This window comes from Tachyglossus aculeatus, chromosome 5 (assembly GCF_015852505.1).
Source record: "Tachyglossus aculeatus isolate mTacAcu1 chromosome 5, mTacAcu1.pri, whole genome shotgun sequence".
Classification (NCBI taxonomy): domain Eukaryota; kingdom Metazoa; phylum Chordata; class Mammalia; order Monotremata; family Tachyglossidae; genus Tachyglossus; species Tachyglossus aculeatus.
The window spans coordinates 13791379-13811336 of NC_052070.1; the positions used below are offsets into that span (position 1 = coordinate 13791379).

Sequence of the window (19958 nt, forward strand, 5' to 3'; positions counted from 1 at the left end):
TGGTACATAGGAAGTGCTTAATAAATACCAACATTTTTATTCATTCATTCATTCAATCGCATTTATTGAGAGCTTACTGTGTGCAGAGCACTGTACTAAGCGCTTGGGAAGTACAAATCAGCAACATATAGAAACAGTCCCTACCCAACAATGGGCTCAGTCTAGAAAGGGGAGACAGACAACAAAACAAAACAAGTAGACAGGTGTCAATACCATCAGAATAAATAGAATTTGTAGCTACCGTGACAACTTGGATCCATACCTAATCAGAGTAAACAATTCCTTTTTTGTATTAGGATAGAGCTCTGCACAGAATAAGCACTCAATCAATACCATTGTTTGATCGATTGATTGTACATAACATTAATGATGGAACCGGTAAATTCAAAACTAAACTGTACACTCTTTGACTTGAATTCCTATATAGCTGATAAATTTACCAGCCCAAGACTGCGTGCTTCAAATGTAGTAAAAATGTCAACCAAAAGCATGAGGATGCTGAAATTATAGTCTGGCATCGCCACAAGATTCTCCCCCATAGCAACAGAAGAGACAACATAACTGAAAACAGCTGCTTCTTCACCAAAAAAAAATTAGACAACAATCCTCAGGGAAAAGCATATTCTACGTGAAAGCCAAATGTGCCATTTTTCATTTACAAAAGAAACTGTGAAAGTTCGTATGCTAAATTAGAACATCCCTTCCCCACTGTGAGTGCGTCAGCGAGGTTTACAACACAACAGAGAGCAGCGTGGCGTAGTGGATAGAGCACGAGCCCGGGAGTTGGAAGGTCGTGGGTTCTAATCCTGTCTCTGTCACTTGTCTGCTATATGACTTGGGCAGGTCATTTCACTGGGGCCTCATCTGTAAAATGGGGATGGAGACTCTGAGTCCCACATGAGAAGTGAACAATACCTTTGTCCATCCCGATTATGCTTGCGTCCACCCCAGCGCTTAGTACAGTGGCTGGCATATAGTAAGTGCTTAACAAATACCACCATCATCATAAACAGAGTAGACCCAATTCCTTCAGACATCAAAATTCCTGAGATGTTCTGACCCCATTGGAGAGATTTCTTGGAAAGTCTAAGCCAAATCTGTTTTAGTGCTGGTTCTGTAAAGCAAGAGTGCGAAGGCACAGAAAGAAACATTCCAGTTTTTGAACCAAAAAACCAGTGGGATACCCAGGACCACATTTGAAACTAGAAATACTAATGTAAAAATGAATGAAAGTTGTTATCTTAAACCTTAAAATAATGCTTTGTCATCATCAGTTAGGGAGTTTGAAAATCAGCCCAATATAGCTTTATTCACTAAAATAAAGAAGAATTCTGAAACCAAAGATTAATTGGAACTGGTAGCTATGAATGGAATGGTGTGGGTAGGTAACTAGAAGATAGACTATTAACATCTTCAATGTTAAATTTGAAAGGTTTTAAAGGAACTATTCATGTTTTTCATTGTGCTAGGATATATTTGACATAATTCAGACATGGTCCCTGTCCCTCAGAGGGTTCTAACCAAAGAAGGAAAAAGGGACATGAAGACACAGGCCCATAGAGGTTAGGCAACATGCCCAAGGTCACACAGCAGGCCAATGACCAGGCTTGGGGAAAGCATTTATATTGGAGGAAATTCCAAGCATTATTCTGATAGTACCCATCTACTCTATTTTATATTTCTTTTAGATTTGTCACAATTTCCCTGAATACACTTTCCTTTCTGTTTAACTGTCTGTTTAACTTACACCGAAACACCTGTGCAACTTAGAATAACTGAATCAATTCCAGCTCCTGGTTCTCACTTTAGAGTTTCTTCCATCTTAGCTCCATTTTCTAACAGGTTTCATTTCCTGCATTCTCCACTTAGCTCCTTGTTCTCATTTTCCTAATTTCCAATTGTTTTCTTTCTATTCTCTCCTTCCAAAGTCAAGTGCCCAACATTTAACCCCATCTCCTTTCAATTCCAGAGTCCTCAGAAAGAGCCAGTGTGTTAAGAGAGTGAGACAGGGAGGCCGAAGGCCTGGGTTCGATTTCCTGATCTGCCACTGGTCTGCTGTGGAGCCCGAGGCAAGTCACTTATACTGTACTCTCCCAAGTGCTCAGAATGGTGCTCTGCACACAGTAAGCACTCATTAAATATGATCAAATGACTGATTTACTCAACCGTTCCGTGACTCAGTTTCCTTATCTCTAAAATGGGGAGAGGATATCTGCTACCTCCCTAGATCATAAGCTTTGTGGGACAGGAGCTGTGCCAGCTGTGATTATCTAATATCTACCACAATGCTTAGAATAGGACTTAACCTGTAGTAAGCACTTAATAAATTTAGTAAAATAACAAAGAAAAAAGTCAACATAATAGTAATAATAATAATGATGGAATTTATTAAGTGCTTACTTAAGGAGGTCTGCCAGCTCCATTATGTCATGCTCTGCCAAGCACTTAGTTCAGTGCTCTTCACACCGTGTTCAGTAAATGTGACATTGAACTGACTTATGGACTGCCTAAACTTAAAACTGAAGTACATTTCAGTTTTAAGTTTACGTATTTCCGTTTGCAGCGTGGAAACTACTTGAGTCCGCGGTATCCACTTAGCTGGTCCCAAAAACGTTGATCTGGAATCTGGTATACCTTCTAAATTGGTACAAAAGCAAATGTCGATTTGCAATCGTATTATCTTTTATTGTTAGAAAATTAATATTTCTAAATACTCTGCTTTTTTCAATTTTGTCCCAATGCCTCACAGCAAACACAACTTTACATTGTACCAGATATGCTGATTTCTCACAGTTATCCCTCCTGAAAGATAATTAGATTTCCATTTGGAGGACACAAGGTCTCCATTAATTAAATTATGAATAGTCAGAATAAGGTGTAGACAACTTCTATACATATTGCAGTCTTCAGCAATTTAGAACAAGTAAGTGCTTTTCCATTTTCTAAAACCTTGACATTGTATATTGCATTTTCTCACCTATCTGCCCTTTTTTTGTGTGTAATCTTTGCAACCTCAAAACAGAGGAGGATCTATTATGTAGGGAATTAAGTATAGCTGAAAGGAGAGGATGAGGGAAAAAGAAAAAAGAGGAGGGGAGAAAGAAAAGGAAAGTAAACTGGAATTTGAAACTGGATTGCTTACGTCTATTGTGTTTTCCCAATTGTATCCTACAACTGACACTAAGTGTTTTATTGACATCTTCCCACACCTTTCCCTCTAGACTGTAAGCTCCTGAGGGCAGGGAATGTGTCTACCAACTCTGTTGTATTGTAACTCTCCCAAGCTCTTAGTTATAATAATAATAATGGCATTTATTAAGTGCTTACTGCATGCAAAGCACTGTTCTAAGCGCTGTACACTGCTCTGCACACAATAAGAGGTCAATATATACAATTGACTGATTCTACTCTTCTTATTTGAGTGCTCATATGTTAAAGAACACTTTTCTAGCCAATCAGCCTCTTCTCCTCTTCCTATCCCAGCATATGCTGCTATCCCTGTTTACAATGTCTGGGGTGTGCTACGAAAAAGCAAATCTTTGATTTCTGCTTCAAAAATTCAGGGGTTGAGGGGAAATTATATGAGAGAGGTGATTGTACAAATAAATATGGTGGTGTTCCTGGGGTTTGAAGATGACCCAGTGATTAGATTTTTATCAGCATTTGCATTTGGAGCTGAAGAAACCAAAGTGTCATAATAATAATAATAATAATAATAATAATAATAATAATAATAATAATAAAACTGTGGTATTTGCTAAGTACTTATTATGTGCCAAGCTCTATACTAAGCACTGATGAAGGTAGAAGATAATCAGGTCAGACAGAGTTTCTTTCCCTCAAGGGGCTCAAAGTCTTTGTAGGGAAAAGAGATATTGAATGCCCATTTTAAGGATGAGAAACTGAGGCACAAAGAAATGAAGTGACTTTCCCAAAGCCACATAACAGGTAAGTGGCAGGACTAGGTTTACAAATCAGGTCCTCTGTCACCATGCCGGTGCTCTTTCCACTGGACCACACTCCTTCTCCAAGTGTATTTTAATGGTAATTGTAAGTGTGCCTGGCAAGTATAAGTTAACGATCACTACCACATCACCTGTGTCCAATTTTTTTTTGTTGTTATGTTTGTTAAGCAGCGAGGAACTGTACTAAGTACTGGGGTGGGTTACAAGATAATCAAGTTAGACACAGTCCATGTCCTACAAGGGACTCACAGTCTTAATCCCTATTTTACAGCTGAGGGAACAGGGGTACAGAGAAATTAAGTGACTTGTCTAAGATCATCCAGCAGACAAATGGAGAAGTCTGGATTAGAACCCAGGTCTGTCTAACTCCCAGGCCTGGGCTCTCTCCATTAAGCCGCACTGCTTCACCAAATTTGTCTCTTCCTGGCTGATTATTTGCTACTCACAGATCCAGACATCATTTTGTTCATTCTCATGATCTTCTACAAGTTTCTGTTCTGATTAAGGAGAGTCATTACATTTTAACCAGCTAGACATGTTTCTTTCCTGCTTCCGTGTTTCAAGTCCAGGGCTTTATCGTATCATTTAATTTTTGTCTTCCCTGTACTTTCCAAGCATTTGTCTGCTCATGATGTCCCAATTCAGCTCTGCAGAAGACCACTGAATGAATGTGCAGCTGAGGTCCGGGTGACAACCGTGACTTTGGTTCGGGCGGACAGACAAATAATAATGATGATGCTATTTCTTCAGCACTTATTATGCGCCAGGTACTGTATTAATCACTGGGGTTGATACAAGCAAATCGAGTTGGACACCATCCCTGTCCCATGTGGGGCTCACAGTCGCAATCCCCATTTTGCAGAGGAGGTAAATGAGGCACAGGGGAGTGAAATGATTTGCCCAAGGCCACCCAGCAAATGTGATGGAGGCGGGATTAGAACTCATGACCTTCAGACTCACAGGCCCATGCTCTATCCACTGTGCCTGGGGCCCACATGTCATTTGTACAGATTTATTACTCTGTTTATTTTACTTGTACATATTTACTATTCCATTTCCGTATGGAGGCGTGGGTTCATATCCCACTTCTGACACATTAAGCGCTTAATACAGTGCTCTGCACACAGTAAGCGCTCAATAAATACGATTGATTGATTGATTTTGTTAATGATGTGCATCTAGCTTTACTTCTATTTATTCTGATGACTTGACACCTGTCCACATGTTCTGTTTTGTTGTCTGTCTCCCCCTTCTAGACTGTGAGCCCATTGTTGGGTAGGGACCATCTCTACATGTTGCCAACTTGTACTTCCCAAGCGCTTAGTACAGTGCTCTGCGCACAGTAAGCGCTCAATATATGTGATTGAATGAATGAATGAATTTGATATTAAGCAGAGCAGGTAGGTAGGGGCTCTGACTGGTGTCACCTTTGTTTGGCATTGATATAGCCCCTGGTGCTAGTCTATCAAATTTTTTCTATTTTATTCATTCATTCAATCATATTTATTGAGCACTTACTGCAAGTGAAGCACTGTACTAAGCGCTTGGGAGAGTACGATACAACAATAGACACATTTCCTGCCCACAACGAGCTTACTTAAACTTCCTGTGTCCTTTTCCTTCATCTAGAGACACTGATAGTTGATCCCTCATCATGATGGGGAGTTCACAGCATGGCACTTCAATAATAATATCAGTAAATAATGACTGAGATAGTTGTTAAGCTTTACTGTGTGACAAAGCACTGTACTTGGCATTGGGATAGATATAAGCAAATCAGGTTGGACACAATCCCTGTCCCACGTGAGGTTAATTAATCCTCATTTTACAGGAGAGATAATTGAAGCATAGAGAAGTTAAGCGATTTGTCCAAGGTCACACAGCAGACAAGTGATGCCCCAGCTGGAGCGCCATCCACTAGGTCACACCACTTGCCTTCGATGAACCAAGCAATCAATTAATGGTATTTATTGAGCCTTTAGTTTCTGTAACATTTGTTACAGAAATTAGAGAAGCAGCGTGGCTCAAAGGAAAGAGCCCGGGCTTTGGAGTCAGAGGTCATGGGTTCAAATCCCAGCTCCACCAGTTGTCAGCTGTGTGACTTTGGGCAAGTCACTTAACTTCTCTGGGCCTCAGTTCCCTCATCTGTAAAATGGGGATGAAGACTGTGAGCCCCTCGTGGGACAACCTGATCACCTTGTAATCCCCAGCACTTAGAACAGTGCTTTGCACATAGTAAGCGCTTAATAAATGCCATTATTATTATTATTATTTGTTAATCGCTTACTATTTGCCAAGCACTGTACTAAGTGCTGAGGTAGATACAAGATAATCAGGTTGGACACCCTCTCTGTCCCACACGGGGCTCATAAACTTGAATGTAAGAGAAAGCAGATATTGAATCCCCATTTTACCAACTGAGGAAACAGAGGCATAGAGAAGTTAAGTGACTTTCCCAAGGCCATACAGCAGGCTAGCAGTGAAGCTGGAATTAGAATGCAGGTCCTCTGACTCCCAGGCATGTGCCCTTTATAATAATATTTATAATAATATTTTATACTGTGAGCCCACTGTTGGGTAGGGACTGTTTCTATATGTTGCCAACTTGTACTTCCCAAGCGCTTAGTACAGTGCTCTGCACACAGTAAGCGCTCAATAAATACAATTGATTGATTGATCGATAATAATAATGATAATAATAATAATGATGGCATTTGTTAAGTGCTTACCATGTGCAAAGCACTGTTCTAAGTGCTGGGGGGATACAAGGTGATCAGGTTGTCCCGTGTGGGGCTCACAATCTTAATCCTCATTTTACAGATGAGGGAACTGAGGCACAGAGAAGTTAAGTGACTTGCCCAAAGTCACACAGCCAATAAGTGGCAGAGTGGGATTAGAATCCATGACCTCTGACTCCCAAACCCCTGCTCTTTCCACTGGGCCACGCTGCTTCCACTAGGAATATGTTATGTGCAGAACAATGCTCTTGGGGGAGAATCTTCTCACTCACCAACTAAGCCTTCATCATCTGGACAATCGTCATTCCCCTGAGCCTGTTTACCAAGAAGGAGAAAAAGACAGGCTGACTGGAAAGGGAAAAACTAACTGCACCTACCTTCAAAATTGAATCATCTTTTCCCTGAGACCTCGTCATGTGAAAGCGGCCTGTATTTCTTTGCACTCACCAATCTGACTTGCGGATATTATTTTTAGGGTCAGGATTTTCACATTCTACTGGGACACCGTGACACTCGTATTCCATGTGCATTGTGACCGTGCTCCTGAGTAAATAGGGTGCTAAAATAAGGCCCCGCTATTTTGGAAGATCAACTAGCTGGATCGCCTTTGTTATTCTGGAGGAGTTCAATTTCCCCCCCTCCCCAAAACCTACTCGCCACTAAAACTTTGGAATAGGCTTTCGATTTTCACTGAAATGCTACCAGAGATGCATTTATACCTTTTTTGATAAGACCCAAGCTAAGTAACTGCATCCAACTGCTACAAGGAGATTTTTTTAATTTCACAGTTGATTGACAAATTCACTATGAAGGTATAGGGGGCAAAAAGCAGTAACAGTTTACCTCCAACATAAAATTATGCATCGGAACACAAGAGGAAAACTCATTTTTCTGTTGTATGACATTTTCCTTCTTAACGAATCTTACGCTACTACATCAGGCACTTCGCAAGAACTACAAGGAGAAATTTTCCACACTGGTGACAGGTAAGGTCAAATTATAAGACCCTTTCTTGTTACCTTTTAAAAACATCTAACCCAACTTATTTCCTCTAACTGTTGAGCATTCTAGCATTTTCGTCTCATTTTATGCTGCGTGTTTCTCGAACACATCTCTAGCTGGTTCTTATAATATTAATAACGAATAATTATGGCATTCGTTCAGTGCTTGCTATGTGCCAAGCCCTGTTCTAAGTGCTGGGATAGATACAAGGTAATCAGGTTGTCCCCCATGGGGCTCACACTTTGAATCCCCATTTTCCAGATGAGGTAAATGAGGCACAGAGAAGTTAAGTGACTTGCCCAGGCAGACAAGTGGCAGAGCTGGGAGCTTCTGGCTCCCAGGACCCTGCTCTATCCACTATGAATAGGATAGACTGTTAGCTCTTTATGATCAGCGAACATTTCTGCTGATTCTGTTGTACACTTCCAAGAGCTTAGTACAGTGTTCTACACGTAGTATATGCTTAATAAATACCACCGATTGACTGAGTAGTAAGACAATAATAATATTAATATTAATACTGATAATTGAATTTGTTTCTTCTAGACTGTGAGCCCACTGTTGGGTAGGGACCATCTCTATATGTTGTCAACTTGTTCTTCCCAAGTGCTTAGTACAGTGCTTTGTGCACAGTAAGTGCTCAATAAATATGATTGAATGAATGAATGAATGAATAATTAGGATATAGAAGAGGCCATGATGAACTTTGCCTTTTCCCATTGTAACTTTCCACCACTCCATGTATTCTGCCCAATAAAAATAAGAATTGTGGTATTTGTTGAGCTTTCTGTTTACAACAGAGACTGAACTAACCAGTTGGGGAGCTAGCTTATAACCAGATCAGAAACAATCTCTGTCCCAACTGGGCCTCCCATTCTAAGAGGGAGAGAGAACAGGTATTTTATTCCCCTTCTATAGACGAAGAAGCTGAGGCACAGAGAAGTTAATTCACTCGTCCAAGGTCACCCAGCACACAGGTAGCAGAGTTGGGATTGAAACTCAGCTCCCCTAATGCCCAGGCCTGAACATTTTCCACTCTGCCAAGATGCTTCCCATTTAGTCCTGACAATCCCATCTTTGCCTGATTAAGCTGAGAGACCCTTAGAAGTATGGTCTCTAAGAGCCTCTACTAATGCTCTGTGATTTCCATCTCTCCTAAATGTGACAGCTACTCTCCTTTTTGATTAATGTAGTCTTTAAGATCTTTTAAAGGCAGGGATCGTGTCTACTAATGCTATTGAACTCTCCCAAACGGTTAGTACAGTGTTCGGCACATAGTAGACACTCAAAAGATAGAGAAGCAGCATGGCTTAATGGATAGAGCATGTGACCAGGACTCAGAAGGTCATGGATTCTATTCCTGACTCTGCCACTTGTCTGCTGTGTGACCTTGGGCAAGTCACTTCACTTTTCTGGCCCTCAGTTCCCTCATCTGTAAAATGGGAATTAAGACAGTGAGCCTTGAGTGGGACAGGGAGTGTGTCCAACCTGTTTATTTTATATCTACCACAGAGCTTAGAACAGGGACTGGTACATAGTAAGGGGTTAACAAATACCTTTATTGTTATTAAGTCCAGTGCTCTGCACATGGTAAGTGCTCAATAAATACAATTGGATGAATGAATAAATGAATTTTGTTGTGCTTGAGTTCTCTCATCTGTAAAATGGGAATTATATTCCTGTTCTTGCTCCTCATTAGACTGAGTCCCATTTGGATCAAGAACTGTGTCTCATCTGTAAAATAAGGATTGAGACTGTTAGCCCCACATGGGACAAGGACTGTGTCCATCCTGATTCATTCATTCAATCGTATTTATTGAGTGCTTACTGTGTGCAGAGCACTGTACTAAGCGCTTGGGAAGGACAGTTGGCAACACATAGAGACGGTCCCTACCCAACAGTGGGCTCACAGTCTAGAAGGGGGAGACAGAGAACAAAACAAAACATATTAACAAAATAAAATAAATAGAATAAATATGCACAAATAAAATAGAGTAATAAATTCATACAAAGCTGATTTGTATGACTTGTATAAGCAAAATCCTGATTTGCTTATAAGCCACCCCTGTGTATAGTATTAGCACATGGCACCTAATGAGTTTAACTAATGCTGTTATTATTATTATTATTATTATTGTCATTATTATCATTATTATGGCCTAGTGGAAAGAGAACAGGACTGGAAGTCAGTAAACTTAGATTCTAATTCTAGCTCTACCACTTTCCTGCTATGTGACTGGGCAAGTCACTTAATGAGAAACAACGTGGCTTAGTGTCAAGAACACGAGCTTGGGAGTCAGAGGTTATAATCCTGGCTCCGCCACTTGTTTGCTGTATTACCTTGGGCAAGACACTTAACTTCAGTGGGCCTCAGTTATCTCTTCTGTAAAATGGGGATAAAGACTGTGAGCCCCACGTGGGACAACCCTATTACCTTGTATCTACCCCAGTGCTTAGAACAGTGGTTGGCACATCTTAAGCACTTAACAGATATCATAATTATTGCCCGTTTACTTGTTTTGCTTTCTGTCTCCTCCTTTCTAGACTATAAACTGGGTGTGGGCAGGAATTGTCTCTATTTCTGAATTGTACTTTCCAGTCACTTAGTCCAGTGCTCTGCACACGGTAAGTGCTCAATAAATACAATTGGATGAATGAATAAATAAATTTTGCTGTGCTTGAGTTCTCTCATCTGTAAAATGGGAATTATATTCCTGTTCTCACTCCTCATTAGACTGAGTCCCATTTGGGTCAAGAACTGTGTCTCATCTGATGGTCTTGCATCTATCCCAGTGTTTAGTACAATACTTGGCACCTAATAAGCACTTAACATACCAAACCGTTTCTACTATTTATTACTATTACCGATAATCTTCGTCATATAGCTATGACATTCCCCTCAGACTTCTCATTGTTCTCTTTCCACAAATACCTCTATTCGTGAGACCATTTTCATGCTTTCACAGAGGAAAGAGAAAGGATCAGGTGGACAATGCCACCAGAGAGCAAGACCTCAGCGCAAGAATGGCAGTGGCCATTGACTTCTCCATGGCATACACTGCTAATTAAAAATTTTCCAGGCAGTGACTTCTCAGGGAAAAAAATGAGTCCTGCTTCAATGAAACAAAAGGGATAAAAGATCTCTTCTTTTGGTCTCTATTTAAATCACATTATTCATTCCGACTGGGTGGAAATACTGATGTGGTAAACGCTCACTGTTTTAAAAGGAAAAGGAGGAAATCCCTTTACAACAAATAATATGATTTGGACATCTGCCGACCCCATAGTCCTTTGAACAGAATCTACGAACATGAGATGATAATCTGAGAAGCGGTGTAGCCTAGTGGAAAGAGAGAGGGACTGGGTGTCAGGATACCTGGGTTCTAATGCTGGGTCTGCTACTTGTTGTCTATTTGACCTCGGGCAGGTTACTTAACTTTCGTTCCTCAGTTTCCTCATTCGAAAAATGGGGATAAAATACTTAGGTGGTGAATTCTGTGTGGGTCAGGGACTGGTCCGGATCTGATTGCATTGTATCTACCCCAAGATTTAGCATATTTCTTGTCACCTGATAAGCTCTTAAAAATAGCATCATCGTAAATATTATTATCATTATTAGTAATAACATGATCATTACTTCATCCAACTAATGGTCCATCTTGTAATGAATTCTGACTAAAGACACAGGATGGTCATTAGGACCCTGGAGGTGCTTCTATTTACTTAGGGCTATGGAGCCTACTTATGTATGGGGACCTTAATTTCCCCCCTAAATTGTTCTGCCTGTTTCTTTTAACCCCCCGCACCCCTATTTGGAATATCTACGGGGATGAAAATTAAAACTTCCTAAAATAAAATTGACAAATGTGAGGTTACATTGCCATGGTGATAGATTGTCTATAAAAAAACCATTATCACCCCAGTATAAAAGCTCCTTGAATCTACTGTGGGCTACTGAATCGAGTCGATAATAATAATAATTATTATTATGGCATTTAAGTGCTTACTAGGTGCAAGGCGCTGTTCTAAGTGATGGGGTAGATATAAGATAATTGGGTGGACACAGTCTCTATCCCATGTAGGGCTCACAGACTTAATCCCCATTTTCCAGACAAGGGACCTGAGGTATAGAGAAGTAAAATGACTTGCCCAAGGTCACACAGCAGAAAAGTGGCAGAACCGGAATTAAAACCCAGGACCTTCTAACTCCCAGGCACATGCCCTATCCACTAGGCCAGCTATTCAAGCAAATGGGCAAACCACTGTGCCCAATAATTTATCCAACCTTACTTGATCCTGTGGGTACTTTCACTTTTGGTTCAGGAGTCAGGATTTAGAAAACAATCCAAGCAATGTAAATAATAATAATACTAATGATGGCATTTGTTCAGCGCTTACTATGTGCAAAGCACTGCTTTAAGCGCTGGGGAGAATACAAGGTGATCAGGTTTTCCACCGTGGGGCTCCCAGTCTTAATCCCCATTTTACAGATGAGGTAACTGAGGCACAGAGAAGTTAAGTGACTTTCCCAAAGTCACTCAGCTGACAAGCAGCGGAGCCAGAATTTGAACCCATGACCTCTGACTCCCAAGCCTGTGTTCTTTCCACTGAGCTACGCTTCTTCTCCATGATTAATGAAAGCTTTTCTGTTTTTTTTAAATCTCCCACTTTATGTTCTGTAAAATGGGCAGAAAATTTGGGAACAACTTAACAGGATACTGAGAAAAATTGTTTGTGCTTTGAGAACATTTAAAGATCATCATCAAGGGAATTTATTGCATGCTTACTGTGTGCTGAGCATTGTACTAAGTGCTTGAGAGAGTGTGATACAACAGTTGGTAGGCACGTTACCTGCCCACAACGAGATTACTGATGTAAGGGACATTTGGCAGTCCAAATCATTAGTCTATTTATGGCGGTCATACACTTTTCTCCTTGAAAAATCTACTTTTTCCATCACTTTCAATGTATGAAGGTCATCTCTAATTCTAGATGCCCTATCCCTAGTGCTCCCCCTTCTAGACTGTGAGCTCACTGTTGGGTAGGGACCGTCTCTATATATTGCCAACTTGTACTTCCCAAGTGCTTAGCACAGTGCTCTGCACACAGTAAGCGCTCAATAAATACGATTGATTGAATGAATCCCTAGTGCCTAATCTTTTATTATGCTTGTTGTAGTTGCCTGATTTAAGATATCTTCTTAGGCGAGGAACTAGTAGCATATAGCGTGGCTCAGTGGCAAGAGACCACGCTTCGGAGTTAGAGGTTGTGGGTTCTAATCCCGGTTCTGCCACTTGTCAGCTGTGTGACTTTGGGCAAGTCACTTCTCTGGGCCTCAGTTACCTCATCTGTAAAATGGGGATGAAGACTGTGAGCCCCATGTGGGACAACCTCATTACCTTGCATCTCCCCAGTGCTTAGAACACTGTTTGGCACATAGTAAGCACTTAACAAATACCATCATTTTAGAGAAGCAGCGTGGCTTAGTGGAAAGGGCTTGGGCTTGGGAGTCAGAGGATGTGGATTCTAATCCAGACTCCACCACTTGTCTGCTGTGTAACCTTGGGCAGGACACTTAACTTCTCTGTGCCTCAGGTACCTCATCTGTAAAATGGGGATTAAAAGTCTGAGCCCCACGTGGGACAATCTGATAACCTTGTATCTACCTCAGTGCTTAGAACAGTGCTTGGCACATAGGAAGCACTTAATAAATACCATGATGATTATTATTATTATTCTTAAGGCACCATGTACATCATCATCATCATCATCAATCATATTTATTGAGCCCTTACTGTGTGCAGAGCACTGTACTAAGCACTTAGGAAGTACAAATTGGCAACATATACAGACAGTCCCTACCCAACAGTGGGCTCACAGTCTAAAAGGGGGAAACAAAACCAAACATACTAACAAAATAAAATAAATAGAATAGATATGTACAAGTAAAATAAATAAATACAGTAATAAATATGTACAAACATATATACATATATACAGGATACATATACACTGTATATGTACACTGTACATATACATATGTACAGAGATATAGCTCTAAGATAACTATATTCAGAGCTCAATTCAGGTGGTATTGACTAATACAAACTCAAAAAGAAAGCCAGGAATAAAAATACAACTACTCCTGCCAGTAGCAATTCTTTCCGAAGAGCAATCTCAGTAGTCAACAATGAGTTTCTAGTAAAACGGTACAAAGGCTAACAAATAAAGAGTTGTTAGAGGCTAACAAGTACATTGCTCACAGAAAAAGGAAGCTGAAAAGGTCAGGATGTCTCCAGTTGAAACTTGGAAGAAAAACCAGCAGTAATTTCCAGGGATACCAAAGTTTTGATGGAGATTTCAGACACAGAAGCCGAGTTCACTCTCGGACTGTCAAGTCTGGACTTCCACAGGGCCTAGAATGTCTTACTTTACAAGCAGATAGCTTGTTCTTCCTCTCCCTCAGACTGTGCACGCTTATAGTCATTTATTCAATTGTATTTATTGAGCGCTTACTGTGTGCAAAGCACTGAACTAAGTGGGAGAGTACAGCATGATAACAAATAGACACACAGACTGTGAGCTTCCCACAATGACTCACAGTCTAGAGGGGGAAACAGACATTAACATATGGAAATAAATGAATAAATAAATAAATTTCAGATACATAGATAAGCGCTGTGGGCTGGGAGGGGGAATGAATGAAGGGAGCAAGTCAGGGTGACGCAGAAGGGCGTGGAAGAAGAGGAGAGGAGGGCTTAGTCATGGAAGGCTTCCTGGAGGAGAGGTGTCTTCATTCATTCATACATTAAATCATATTTAGAGAGTGCTCACTGTGTGCAGAGCACTGTACTAAGCACTTGGGAAAGTACACTGCAAAAAAAAAAGTGACATTCCCTGCCCACAGTGACTTTACAGTCTTAGAGAGGGGTATTGGATAATTCCTTAGTGGCAACAGTGGAAGCTAGAGTTCTGAGAGAGCTACAGGATCTAGATTTCTTCAAAAACTGCTTGGAACCACTACCAAACCAAACACCCAGTGACCCCCTAAATTTTGAAGGAGAATCAATAGCTGCACACAGGCTCACCTAAAGACGACCATCCGGGGGAAGCCAAGGCTGGCCCCTAATTAGTCTCCATCTCATCATGAAGAGGGGTGTCCTATAGAGAAAAAAGGTGGGCAGAGGTAGGCAGAATAAGGAGGGAGAGAGGGTATCAGAATTAGAGGATGGATGGCTAAATAGTAATAATGGTATTTATTAAGTGCTTACTATGTGCCAAGCACTTTTCTAAGTGCTGGCAGGGTAGTTAGGTGGTCCACGAGGGGCTTAAAGTCTTAATCCCCATTTTACAGATGAAGTAATTGAGGCACAGAGAAGTGAAGTGGCTTGCCCAAGGTCACACATCAGACAAGTGGTGGAGCCGAGATTAGAACCCACGTCCTCTGACTCCCAAACCCGTGCTCTTTCCGCTAAGCCATGCTGCTTCTTAAATCAGAAGATTAATCCACATTATCATAAGCCATTTTTCTGGTGGATGGTGGCTTGGTAAAGAATTGATCGAATAATAAATCAATTGTATTGATTGAGTGCTATTTGAGTGCAGAGTATTGTGGGAGAGTGCAATGCAGCAGAGTTGATAGACATTTTCTGCCCACAGGGAGCTTACGGTTTAGAGTGGAAACACATTAATATAAATAAATAATGGATATGTACTCAGTTGCTGTGGGGCTGAGGGTGGGGTGAATAGCAAGTGCTCAAAGTGGAAGAGGCAAGTGAACAGATGACACAGAAGGGAGAGGGAAATGAAGAACTACTAATCAGAGAAGGCATCCTAAAAAATCATTTCATTTCCTTGTGGACAGGGACTGTGTCCACCAATATCTGTTGTATTGTACTTTTCCAAGGGCTTAGAACAGTGCTCTGCATACAGTAAGTACTCAATAAATACCATCGATTGATCGATCAATTGATCAATCAATAGATAATGGGCACCTCTTCCTGAACGACGATGCCTCAAGGTGACTACGTATGTTATGTGAACATCTGGATCCTCACAGCTGGGAATCCTTAGGAATGGAGTTGGTCCTGGGAGAGTCAACAACCTTTGCTTTTCCCTTTTCTAGACTCCTTTCGTTCTCTAGCTGGAATTTTTATGGTATTGGTTAAGTGTTTACTATGTGTCGGACACTGTACTAAGTGCTGGGGTAGGTACAAGCTAATCAAGTTGGATTACAGGGGCTCACAAGTCTTAACAGGCAACAGGTAACAGGCAGAGGGAAGTGAAGTGACTTGCCCAAGGTTACACGAGAGACAAGTAGGGGAGCCGGGATTAAGAGCCAGGTCCTTTTGACTCCCAGTCCTGGATACTTCCCCAAGGCTCTGATGTCAGCAACTTTATTTTCCCCTTCTTGTCTTCCTTTTTTTCCTCACATGCTTGCTCTTCTGAAATTGGGCAGTGGTTATGCTACCAGGACCTAAGCCACATTTGTCTTACATATAAAGGGATGATACAGAAATAAATGTGTGTTTTTAATTGTATTTGTTCATTCATTCAATCGTATTTATTGAGCGCTTACTGTATGTAGAGCACTGTACTAAGTGCTTGGGAAGTACAAGTCGGCAACATACAGAGATGGTCCCTACCCAACCCTTTCTAGACTGTGAGCCCACTGTTGGGTAGGGACCGTCTCTATATGTTGCCAACCTGTACTTCCCAAGCGCTTAGTACAGTGCTCTGCACACAGTAAGTGCTCAATAAATGATTGAATGAATGAATGAATGATTGAACGGGCTCACATCTAGAAGACTAGAAGTGCTTACTATGTGCTAAGAGGTCTTCTACTGGATTGGACACAGCCCCTGTCCCACATGGGCCTCACAGTCCAAGTAAGAGAGGGGAAGATCAAATCCCTATTTTACAGATGAGGTAACTGAGGCACAGAGAAGTTCAGGGATTTACCCAATGTCATACAGCAGACAATTGGAAGAATCAGGATTAAAGCCCGGATTCTGTGACTCCAATAGCCATGCTCTTTCCACGAGATCATTATACTCCTCAAGGTTAAGCATTAAATGGTGCAGAATAGATTTTGTCAGGATTGTTTGTGAAATAGTTCTCTTCCTGAATTGCCGACTCTAAATCACTCCTAAAAATGAAATCTGTCCCCTAGTTCTGCTTGCAGCAACTAGGAATTCTACATATTCTTTAACCCAAAGTCTGTCCACGTGTTTTTGTTTTTTAAAGAAGGCATTCACAGTAAAAAAAAAAAAAAGACCGCAGCGTATATTCTCATCTCATAACAGAGAGTTGCAGTACAGTATGTGCATAATTCCCACGCAGAAAGATAATAATATTCTACTAGGTACCTATTTTTAGAGTATTATAACCAGCGTATGTAAAGACAAACTGGTACAGAAAAAAAAAGCTTAGAGTGCTTCTAGTTAAACTTCAAGGAAGGTTCAGTCACATTATCAGATCTGAAATTAGATTTGAACAATTAAAGTTGTGCTACCTCTTTGCAACATATTCCTAGGAGAAATTACTGGCCAGTGACTGGGATTTCCACTGAGAGGAAAGTCTGAGACAAGCAGATATTTACTCTTCAATAATGCATTAAATTAATAAGGGCAGCCTTGGAGAATAGGAGAAGCAGCATGCCGAGAGGTTAGACCACAGGCCCGGGAGTCTGAATGACCTGGGTTCTAATTCCTGCTCCGCCACTTGTCTGCTGTGTGACCTTGGGTAAGTCACTTCTGGACCTCAGTTACCTCATCTGTAAAAAATGGGGATTGAGATTGGGAGCCCCATGCAGGACAGGAGCTAGGTTCGACCTGATTAGTTTGTATCTAGCCCAGTACTTAGAACAGTGCCTGGCTCATAGTAAGCACTTCACAAATACCATAACAAAAATTTAAAAAAGCATCTTCAGCCACACAAATAATCCCAGACCGGGACCTAAAAAACCCAGACAGAGGCAATTTCTAGAGTAAATCTACAAATGGATTCAAGGTATGCGGTTGATGTGCATATGCAAACTCCACAGCCCTGACTAGAGTGTTCACACTCAAATATTGTGTTAAGTTGTTACGCTTCTGTTCACAGTACATTGCTCTGACCTGAGGTGAGGATGATGAGAGTTGTTACAAGCTGTAGAGGATGCTAAAATAAATTGAAAGATTGTATTTAAAAATTATCAAAGAAGCTTCCCGATTCCCTTTAATAAATATACTGGAATCTCACTCCCACTGAAGTCTAGGATAACATTAGTTTAAGCCAGTTCCAAAAAGATCTTGCATGTGGAATCTCCTGGGGGCTTATTTGAAACATCTCCTTCCCTTTTTACATTTAGCTCTATAGTCAATAAAAACATTACCAGGTATTCTAGTCTCTGCCTGAAACACTGTGATTTGATGATTAGATAAATAAGAGAAAAATAGTTATCTTCCTTTGACAATTACGGGTGAACCTTTTACATAATATATTAAAAAGGAAGGTTTTGACACATGTTTTCTAGTGAGCAGTACCTCAAGTTCAGTCTACCTTCTAAAAGAGAAAGCTTTATCAGGAACATATTCTCTCCACTACTACTAAGAATCACTATTCCACTATTTACATTCAGAGATGGCACGTAAGAAAGTGAAGCAACAGTGGAAATGGAATGAACCTGGGAGACAAAAGGACCTGGGTTCTAATCCCGAATCCACCACTTGTCTGCTGGTGACCTTGGACAAGTTATTTAACTTTTCTGTGCCTCGGTTTCTTCATCTGTAAAATGGAGATTTTAAGACACTGAGCTCCATGTGGAACACGGATTGGGTCCAACCTGAATAGCATGTCTTAATACACTGCCTGGCCCATTCATTCATTCAGTCGTATTTATTGCGCACTTACTGTGCGCAGAGCATAGTATGGTGGCCCATAGTATCACTCAATCACTTTGCCCCCTCCTATCTTACCCAACCCTCTCATAGCAACCTACTCAATGTACCTCAGTCTCAATTATTTCGCTGCCAAACTCTCACCCATGTCCTGCCTTTGGCCTGGACCACCCTCTCTCTTCATATTCAACAGACTATCATTCTCTGCACCTTCAAAGCCAGATTTGAAGGCACATCTCTTCCAAGTGGTCTTAATAATAATAATAATAATAATAATAATGGCATTTAGTAAGCACTTACTATGTGCAAAGCACTGTTCTAAGCACTGGGGAGGTTACAAGGTGATCAGATTGTCCCACGTGGGGCTCACAGTCTTAATCCCCATTTTACAGATGAGGTAACTGAGACACAGAGAAGTTGAGTGACATGCCCGAAATCACACAGCTGACAAGTGGTAGAGCCGGGATTTGAACACATGACCTCTGACTCCAAAGCCCGTGCTCTTTCCACTGAGCCATACTGGTTTTCCCCTCCTGGGCCTTCATTTCCTCTTCTCCCACTCCCTCTGTAATACCCTTATATTTGTATTTGCCCCCTTTATTCACCCCACCCACAGCCCCACAGCACTTTTGTATGCATCCATTATGTATTTATCTAGAACAATGTCTGTCTTCCCCTCCAGGATATAAACTCATTGTAAGCAGGAAGTGCATATACTAAACCCTATTATATTGTAGCCAGTCAGTCAGTTGTATTTATTGAGCACTTACTGTGTGCAGAGTACTGTACTAAGCCCTTGGGAAAGTACAGTACAACAATGAGCAATGTGCAGCGTGGGTCAGTGGAAAGATCACGGGCCTTGAAGTCAGAGGTCATGGGTTCAAATCCCGGCTCTGCTAATTGCCAGCTGGGTGACTTTGGGCAAGTCACTTAACTCCTCTGGGCCTCAGTTACCTCATCTGTAAAACGGGGATTAAGACTGTGAGCCCCCCATGGGACAACCTGATCACCTTGTAACCTCCCCAGTGCTTAGAACAGTGCTTTGCACAAAGTGCTTAATAAATGCTATCATTATTATTACATTCCCTGCCCACAACGAGCTTACAGTCTACAGGGGGATACAGGCATTGATATAGATAAAAAAAATTACAGTGCTGTGGGGCTGTGAAGCAGCGTAAATAAAGGGAGCAAGATAAGGTGAGTCAGAAAGGAGTGGGAGAAGAGAACAAGAGGGTTTAGTCAATGAAGGCCTCTTGGTTGAGATGGGTCTTTGATAAGGCTTTTGATGCAGGGAGAGTAACTATCTGTCGGATATGTGGAGAAAGGGCATTCCAGGCCAGGAGCAGGATGTGGGAGAGAGGTCAGTGGTGAGA

At 41.2% G+C, this 19958-nt stretch overlaps 1 protein-coding gene across 3 annotated transcripts in view; it reads right to left on the reverse strand.

Moving 5' to 3' along the window:
* DLGAP1 (DLG associated protein 1) overlaps positions 1-19958 on the reverse strand; it is a 1082148-nt gene that overhangs the window by 705941 nt on the left and 356249 nt on the right. The window contains exon 1 of one of the 3 annotated variants that reach the window (XM_038747080.1): positions 14794-14819. The exons of the other annotated variants lie outside the window; for them this stretch is intronic. The gene's annotated coding sequence lies outside the window, so the exon portion shown is untranslated. Of the gene's footprint in view, positions 1-14793; positions 14820-19958 lie in introns of those variants that run through there. 3 annotated transcript variants of the gene reach the window in all.